This window comes from Oncorhynchus mykiss, chromosome 8, assembly GCF_013265735.2.
Source record: "Oncorhynchus mykiss isolate Arlee chromosome 8, USDA_OmykA_1.1, whole genome shotgun sequence".
NCBI lineage: Eukaryota > Metazoa > Chordata > Actinopteri > Salmoniformes > Salmonidae > Oncorhynchus > Oncorhynchus mykiss.
Window position 1 is genome coordinate 41,965,489 of NC_048572.1, and position 9,065 is coordinate 41,974,553.

Here is a 9,065-nt window from a genome sequence, read left to right on the forward strand (position 1 = left end):
TTGATTGAAGGACGAACTGATTTGTGTTGATGGCAAAGATGAAGAAGGAGGGATGACTAGAAACGATTCAGTTGACCTGTTTATGTGTGGATTAATTGTCGGAGTAGAGGAATTTGTGTAATTCAGGTAAAAAAATAACGCAATGTTTATATCACAGGACGAATTAGCTAGCAAGTTAACTAGCTAAATTGCCATACAAGTCTAGCTACCATCGCGTTTTTGTCCATTTGGGATCCTGTGTATGCGGTAGATTTTTTGCCGTGTTTTCGTCCACTTGGGGAATGGGAGATACGGGTCCAGATTTTTTGTTGTTGTTGTTTCCAGTGATGTGTGTCATCCGAAGTTGGTGTAACTGCTCCAGTGTTTGGGTTAGAGGTTAGGTTTAGGGTTAGGGGTTAGGGTTAAGGGTTAGGTTTCTAGTTTTGAGTCTGTTGATCTAGGGTTACGGGTGTTAGGGTTACGGGTTTGAATATAATTGTGTTTTGTTTCAACTGGTTAGGGTTAGGTTTCTAGTTTTGAGTCTGTTGATCCAGGGTTAGGGTTACGAGGGTTGGGGTTAGGGTTTGAATATAATTGTGTTTCGTTTCAACTGGTTAGTTGTAAGGTGCACAGGCCTATCTCCTGTTTATCCCTCCTGTTTCTGATCTAATATAATAGGTGTAGTACTTAAAGGCCCGTAGATGTCCTCCTAGGATCATAAATTAAACTGAGGTAAGTTCCAAGTTCCCTCTTTTTCTGGGTGGCAGTGCAGTGTCCCTGCATATCTGTCCCCAGTTCTGCTGTCTGTGTGCCATCTGCCCTAGCAGGGGCTAAAATCTGTTATCAACTTTGGAGGGGTTAATTACATGACATTTTCTCAAGAGCAATTCCTGAAAAAACACCAAAAGTAGTGCTGTAACACATAGCCTACGCTGTAATATGTTAAATGTATATTGAGGAACCATAATCACTACTACTGGATAATTGATAGGTACTGTAGTGAACTGAAGGGTTGTCCCAACTTGGTCAAATCATTATAATACTACTACTAATAATATTTAAGCAGTGTTCCTTATCAGTCCAGTATGTGTGCAGGTATATGTGCTACAACCAGCCTTTCTTGGTATTGCTGGTTGTAGTACATATACCGGCATACATACTGGACAGTAGGTGGCAATGGTACTGTATATGGGGTGCAACAAACTTACCTGAGACTCCCTGTCTCTGCCAGTCTGTCCCTGCATATCTGTCCCCAGTTCTGCTGTCTGTGTGCCATCTGCCCTAGCAGGGGCTAAAATCTGTTATCAACTTTGGGAGGGGACAATTACATGACATTTTCTCAAGAGCAATTCCTGAAAAAACACCAAAAGTAGTGCTGTAACACATAGCCTACGCTGTAATATGTTAAATGTATATTGAGGAACCATAATCACTACTACTGGATAATTGATAGGTACTGTAGTGAACTGAAGGGTTGTCCCAACTTGGTCAAATCATTATAATACTACTACTAATAATATTTAAGCAGTGTTCCTTATCAGTCCAGTATGTGTGCAGGTATATGTGCTACAACCAGCCTTTCTTGGTATTGCTGGTTGTAGTACATATACCGGCATACATACTGGACAGTAGGTGGCAATGGTACTGTATATGGGGTGCAACAAACTTACCTGAGACTCCCTGTCTCTGCCAGTCTGTCCCTGCATATCTGTCCCCAGTTCTGCTGTCTGTGTGCCATCTGCCCTAGCAGGGGCTAAAATCTGTTATCAACTTTGGGAGGGGACAATTACATGACATTTTCTCAAGAGCAATTCCTGAAAAAACACCAAAAGTAGTGCTGTAACACATAGCCTACGCTGTAATATGTTAAATGTATATTGAGGAACCATAATCACTACTACTGGATAATTGATAGGTACTGTAGTGAACTGAAGGGTTGTCCCAACTTGGTCAAATCATTATAATACTACTACTAATAATATTTAAGCAGTGTTCCTTATCAGTCCAGTATGTGTGCAGGTATATGTGCTACAACCAGCCTTTCTTGGTATTGCTGGTTGTAGTACATATACCGGCATACATACTGGACAGTAGGTGGCAATGGTACTGTATATGGGGTGCAACAAACTTACCTGAGACTCCCTGTCTCTGCCAGTCTGTCCCTGCATATCTGTCCCCAGTTCTGCTGTCTGTGTGCCATCTGCCCTAGCAGGGGCTAAAATCTGTTATCAACTTTGGAGGGGTTAATTACATGACATTTTCTCAAGAGCAATTCCTGAAAAAACACCAAAAGTAGTGCTGTAACACATAGCCTACGCTGTAATATGTTAAATGTATATTGAGGAACCATAATCACTACTACTGGATAATTGATAGGTACTGTAGTGAACTGAAGGGTTGTCCCAACTTGGTCAAATCATTATAATACTACTACTAATAATATTTAAGCAGTGTTCCTTATCAGTCCAGTATGTGTGCAGGTATATGTGCTACAACCAGCCTTTCTTGGTATTGCTGGTTGTAGTACATATACCGGCATACATACTGGACAGTAGGTGGCAATGGTACTGTATATGGGGTGCAACAAACTTACCTGAGACTCCCTGTCTCTGCCAGTCTGTCCCTGCATATCTGTCCCCAGTTCTGCTGTCTGTGTGCCATCTGCCCTAGCAGGGGCTAAAATCTGTTATCAACTTTGGGAGGGGACAATTACATGACATTTTCTCAAGAGCAATTCCTGAAAAAACACCAAAAGTAGTGCTGTAACACATAGCCTACGCTGTAATATGTTAAATGTATATTGAGGAACCATAATCACTACTACTGGATAATTGATAGGTACTGTAGTGAACTGAAGGGTTGTCCCAACTTGGTCAAATCATTATAATACTACTACTAATAATATTTAAGCAGTGTTCCTTATCAGTCCAGTATGTGTGCAGGTATATGTGCTACAACCAGCCTTTCTTGGTATTGCTGGTTGTAGTACATATACCGGCATACATACTGGACAGTAGGTGGCAATGGTACTGTATATGGGGTGCAACAAACTTACCTGAGACTCCCTGTCTCTGCCAGTCTGTCCCTGCATATCTGTCCCCAGTTCTGCTGTCTGTGTGCCATCTGCCCTAGCAGGGGCTAAAATCTGTTATCAACTTTGGGAGGGGACAATTACATGACATTTTCTCAAGAGCAATTCCTGAAAAAACACCAAAAGTAGTGCTGTAACACATAGCCTACGCTGTAATATGTTAAATGTATATTGAGGAACCATAATCACTACTACTGGATAATTGATAGGTACTGTAGTGAACTGAAGGGTTGTCCCAACTTGGTCAAATCATTATAATACTACTACTAATAATATTTAAGCAGTGTTCCTTATCAGTCCAGTATGTGTGCAGGTATATGTGCTACAACCAGCCTTTCTTGGTATTGCTGGTTGTAGTACATATACCTGCATACATACTGGACAGTAGGTGGCAATGGTACTGTACACTGACTGTATATGGGGCGCAACAAACTTACCTGAGACTCCCTGTCCCTGCATATCTGTCCCCAGTTCTGCTGTCTGTGTGCCATCTGCCCTAGCAGGGGCTAAAATCTGATATCAACTTTGGAGGGGACAATTACATGACATTTTCTCAAGAGCAATTCCTGAAAAAACACCAAAAGTAGTGCTGTAACACATAGCCTACGCTGTAATATGTTAAATGTATATTGAGGAACCATAATCACTACTACTGGATAATTGATAGGTACAGTAGTGAACTGAAGGGTTGTCCCAACTTGTTCAAATCATTATAATACTACTACTAATAATAGTTAAAAGCAGTGCTCCTTATCAGTCCAGTATGTGTGCAGGTATATGTGCTTACACCCAGCCTTTCTTGGTATTGCTGGTTGTAGTACATATACCTGCATACATACTGGACAGTAGGTGGCAATGGTACTGTATATGGGGTGCAACAAACTTACCTGAGACTCCCTGTCTCTGCCAGTCTGTCCCTGCATATCTGTCCCCAGTTCTGCTGTCTGTGTGCCATCTGCCCTAGCAGGGGCTAAAATCTGATATCAACTTTGGAGGGGACAATTACATGACATTTTCTCAAGAGCAATTCCTGAAAAAAACACCAAAAGTAGTGCTGTAACACATAGCCTACGCTGTAATATGTTAAATGTATATTGAGGAACCATAATCACTACTACTGGATAATTGATAGGTACAGTAGTTAACTGAAGGGTTGTCCCAACTTGTTCAAATCATTATAATACTACTACTTATAATAGTTAAAGCAGTGTTCCTTATCAGTCCAGTATGTGTGCAGGTATATGTGCTTAACCAGCCTTTCTTGGTATTGCTGGTTGTAGTACATATACCTACATACATACTGGACAGTAGGTGGCAATGGTACTGTACACTGACTGTATATGGGGTGCAACAAACTTACCTGAGACTCCCTGTCCCTGCATATCTGTCCCCAGTTCTGCTGTCTGTGTGCCATCTGCCCTAGCAGGGGCTAAAATCTGATATCAACTTAGAAGGGACAATTACATGACATTTTCTCAAGAGCAATTCCTGAAAAAAACACCAAAAGTAGTGCTGTAACACATAGCCTACGCTGTAATATGTTAAATGTATATTGAGGAACCATAATCACTACTACTGGATAATTGATAGGTACAGTAGTGAACTGAAGGGTTGTCAAAACTTGTTCAAATCATTATAATACTACTACTAAAAGCAGTGCTCCTTATCAGTCCAGTATGTATGCAGGTATATGTGCTTTACAACCAGCCTTTCTTGGTATTGCTGGTTGTAGTACATATACCTGCATACATACTGGACAGTAATAATAGTTAAAAGCAGTGTTCCTTATCAGTCCAGTATGTATGCAGGTATATGTGCTTACAACCAGCCTTTCTTGGTATTGCTGGTTGTAGTACATATACCTACATACATACTGGACAGTAGGTGGCAATGGTACTGTACACTGACTGTATATGGGGTGCAACAAACTTACCTGAGACTCCCTGTCCCTGCATATCTGTCCCCAGTTCTGCTGTCTGTGTGCCATCTGCCCTAGCAGGGGCTAAAATCTGTTATCAACTTTGGAGGGGACAATTACATGACATTTTCTCAAGAGCAATTCCTGAAAAAACACCAAAAGTAGTGCTGTAACACATAGCCTACGCTGTAATATGTTAAATGTATATTGAGGAACCATAATCACTACTACTGGATAATTGATAGGTACAGTAGTTAACTGAAGGGTTGTCCCAACTTGTTCAAATCATTTTAATACTACTACTAATAATAGTTAAAAGCAGTGTTCCTTATCAGTCCAGTATGTATGCAGGTATATTTACACCCAGCCTTTCTTGGTATTGCTGGTTGTAGTACATATACCTGCATACATACTGGACAGTAGGTTGCAACGGTACTGTATATGGGGTGCAACAAACTTACCTGAGACTCCCTGTCTCTGCCAGTCTGTCCCTGCATATCTGTCCCCAGTTCTGCTGTCTGTGTGCCATCTGCCCTCAGTTCTGCTGTCTGTGTGCCATCTGCCCTAGCAGGGGCTAAAATCTGATATCAACTTTGGAGGGGACAATTACATGACATTTTCTCAAGAGCAATTCCTGAAAAAACACCAAAAGTAGTGCTGTAACACATAGCCTACGCTGTAATATGTTAAATGTATATTGAGGAACCATAATCACTACTACTGGATAATTGATAGGTACAGTAGTTAACTGAAGGGTTGTCCCAACTTGTTCAAATCATTATAATACTACTACTAATAATAGTTATAGCAGTGTTCCTTATCAGTCCAGTATGTATGCAGGTATTTGTACTTACAACCAGCCTTTCATCATTTATTTCAACGTGTTACAACGTGAAATCGCCTCTATTCCATTCAAACCGTAGAGGACCAAACTACATCTCCCATAATGCAACGCCAGCACAGGTGGCCATAGTCTACATCCAGAAAGGCTTGCTAGCTAGCAACAGCAGCACTTTTAGCACTCTGTAAACTATATTAATAACAACAATAAAACTCTGAAAGTTACATGTTTCAATAGTCTCACACTCCCTTATAACAATATCTACAGCATTAACCTTGGGATGTTTAATCTATTTCATGTTATGGACTTCTACAAAGGAGTAATTTGCAACACATACCCTTCTCTATGTGTTTTCTCGGACTGAGGAGAACTGGAGCTACACCATGGTGTTAGTAGGTGACACGAGCGCCCAGATGAAATCAACCAATAAGAATGATTGAATGATGAGATCCAACCAATAAGAATGCTTGAACATTAAATACACATTTCTTTCGAGGCAGGTGGAAACATAACCAACCTTTTAACAGACGATAGCAAAAGTTCAATTTTTGACAACTCCACATAAATTGAATAGGTACTAGCTAGCTAGCTTGATAGTTAATGTTTGCGCGCCAGCTCTGCAAATTCAGCAAGTGTGTGTGAACGCATCCAACGTTAACCTCAAGTCAATTAGTTTAATTAGTTAGCTAAACTAATGACCTACAGTGGATCAAACCATTGATGCAAAGGGCGGGGGTCGCAGTCTTTTGAAACTTAAAAACGCGCTATTAGTGTCTATAATCAGCTTAAGTGCTTTCATTGCGTTCATTCATATTATTGAAATTACATAGATATGTTTACAGTGATATATTGGGGGGGGGGGGGGGGGGGGGAATCATATTTTTCCCAGGATAGGGGGATCGTGTCCCCCCTGGGATTTCTGCCTATGCACGTGATATCTCCTCACTCACGTGGTTGATTGAAGGACGAACTGAGTTGTGTTGATGGCAAAGATGAAGAAGGAGGGATGACTAGAAACGATTCAGTTGACCTGTTTATGTGTGGATTATTTGTCGGAGTAGAGGAATTTGTGTAATTCAGGTAAAAAAATAACGCAATGTTTATATCACAGGACAAATTAGCTAGCAAGTTAACTAGCTAAATTGCCATACAAGTCTAGCTACCATCGCGTTTTTGTCCATTTGGGATCCTGTGTATGCGGTAGATTTTTTGCCGTGTTTTCGTCCACTTTGGGAATGGGAGATACGGGTCCAGATTTTTTGTTGTTGTTGTTTCCAGTGATGTGTATCCTCCGAAGTTGGTGTAACTGCTCCAGTGTTTGGGTTAGAGGTTAGGGGTTAGGTTTAGGGTTAGGGGTTAGAGTTAAGGGTTAGGTTTCTAGTTTTGAGTCTGTTGATCTAGGGTGTTAGGGTTACGGGGTTTAGGGTTTGAATATAATTGTGTTTTGTTTCAACTGGTTAGGGTTAGGTTTCTAGTTTTGAGTCTGTTGATCCAGGGTTAGGGTTACGAGGGTTGGGGTTAGGGTTAGGTTTTGAATATAATTGTGTTTCGTTTCAACTGGTTAGTTGTAAGGTGCACAGGCCTATCTCCTGTTTATCCCTCCTGTTTCTGATCTAATATAATAGGTGTAGTACTTAAAAAGGCCCGTAGATGTCCTCCTAGGATCATAAATTAAACTTGAGGTAAGTTCCAAGTTCCCTCTTTTTCTGGGTGGCAGTGCAGAAGTCGATGTGGTGAGAGATTCATTCAACCATAGTGTTGTTAAATATGAACATTAAATGGTTTTATTGTTTTGTTAAAGGAAAGGAAAAACCTAAAAGTAGTGCTGTAACACATAGCCTACGCTGTAATATGTTAAATGTATATTGAGGAACCATAATCACTACTACTGGATAATTGATAGGTACAGTAGTGAACTGAAGGGTTGTCCCAACTTGGTCAAATCATTATAATACTACTACTAATAATAGTTAAAGCAGTGTTCCTTATCAGTCCAGTATGTGTGCAGGTATATGTGCTACAACCAGCCTTTCTTGGTATTGCTGGTTGTAGTACATATACCGGCATACATACTGGACAGTAGGTGGCAATGGTACTGTACACTGACTGTATATGGGGTGCAACAAACTTACCTGAGACTCCCTGTCTCTGCCAGTCTGCCCCTGCATATCTGTCCCCAGTTCTGCTGTCTGTGTGCAGTCTGCCCTAGCAGGGGCTAAAATCTGATATCAACTTTGGAGGGGACAATTACATGACATTTTCTCAAGAGCAATTCCTGAAAAAACACCAAAAGTAGTGATGTAACACATAGCCTACGCTGTAATATGTTAAATGTATATTGAGGAACCATAATCACTACTACTGGATAATTGATAGGTACAGTAGTGAACTGAAGGGTTGTCCCAACTTGTTAAACTCATTATTATACTACTACTAATAATAGTTAAAGCAGTGTTCCTTATCAGTCCAGTATGTGTGCAGGTATATGTGCTTACAACCAGCCTTTCTTGGTATTGCTGGTTGTAGTACATATACCTGCATACATACTGGACAGTAGGTGGCAATGGTACTGTACACTGACTGTATATGGGGTGCAACAAACTTACCTGAGACTCCCTGTCTCTGCCAGTCTGCCCCTGCATATCTGTCCCCAGTTCTGCTGTCTGTGTGCAGTCTGCCCTAGCAGGGGCTAAAATCTGATATCAACTTTGGAAGGGACAATTACATGACATTTTCTCAAGAGCAATTCCTGAAAAAACACAAAGTAGTGCTGTAACACATAGCCTACGCTGTAATATGTTAAATGTATATTGAGGAACCATAATAACTACTACTGGATAATTGATAGGTACAGTAGTGAACTGAAGGGTTGTCCCAACTTGTTCAAATCATTATAATACTACTACTAATAATAGTTAAAAGCAGTGCTCCTTATCAGTCCAGTATGTGTGCAGGTATATGTGCTTACACCCAGCCTTTCTTGGTATTGCTGGTTGTAGTACATATACCTGCATACATACTGGACAGTAGGTGGCAATGGTACTGTATATGGGGTGCAACAAACTTACCTGAGACTCCCTGTCTCTGCCAGTCTGTCCCTGCATATCTGTCCCCAGTTCTGCTGTCTGTGTGCCATCTGCCCTAGCAGGGGCTAAAATCTGATATCAACTTAGAAGGGACAATTACATGACATTTTCTCAAGAGCAATTCCTGAAAAAACACCAAAAGTAGTGCTG

The 9,065-nt window shown here is 40.8% G+C and overlaps 1 long non-coding RNA gene across 1 annotated transcript; it reads left to right on the forward strand.

The window, feature by feature from the left end:
- The first annotated feature begins 426 nt into the window (after positions 1-426).
- Positions 427-7,332, forward strand: LOC118965612. The gene is made up of 3 exons (XR_005053022.1): positions 427-463; positions 7,164-7,170; positions 7,254-7,332. It is a non-coding gene; the product is annotated as an uncharacterized LOC118965612 (long non-coding RNA).
- Positions 7,333-9,065: the final 1,733 nt, after the last annotated feature.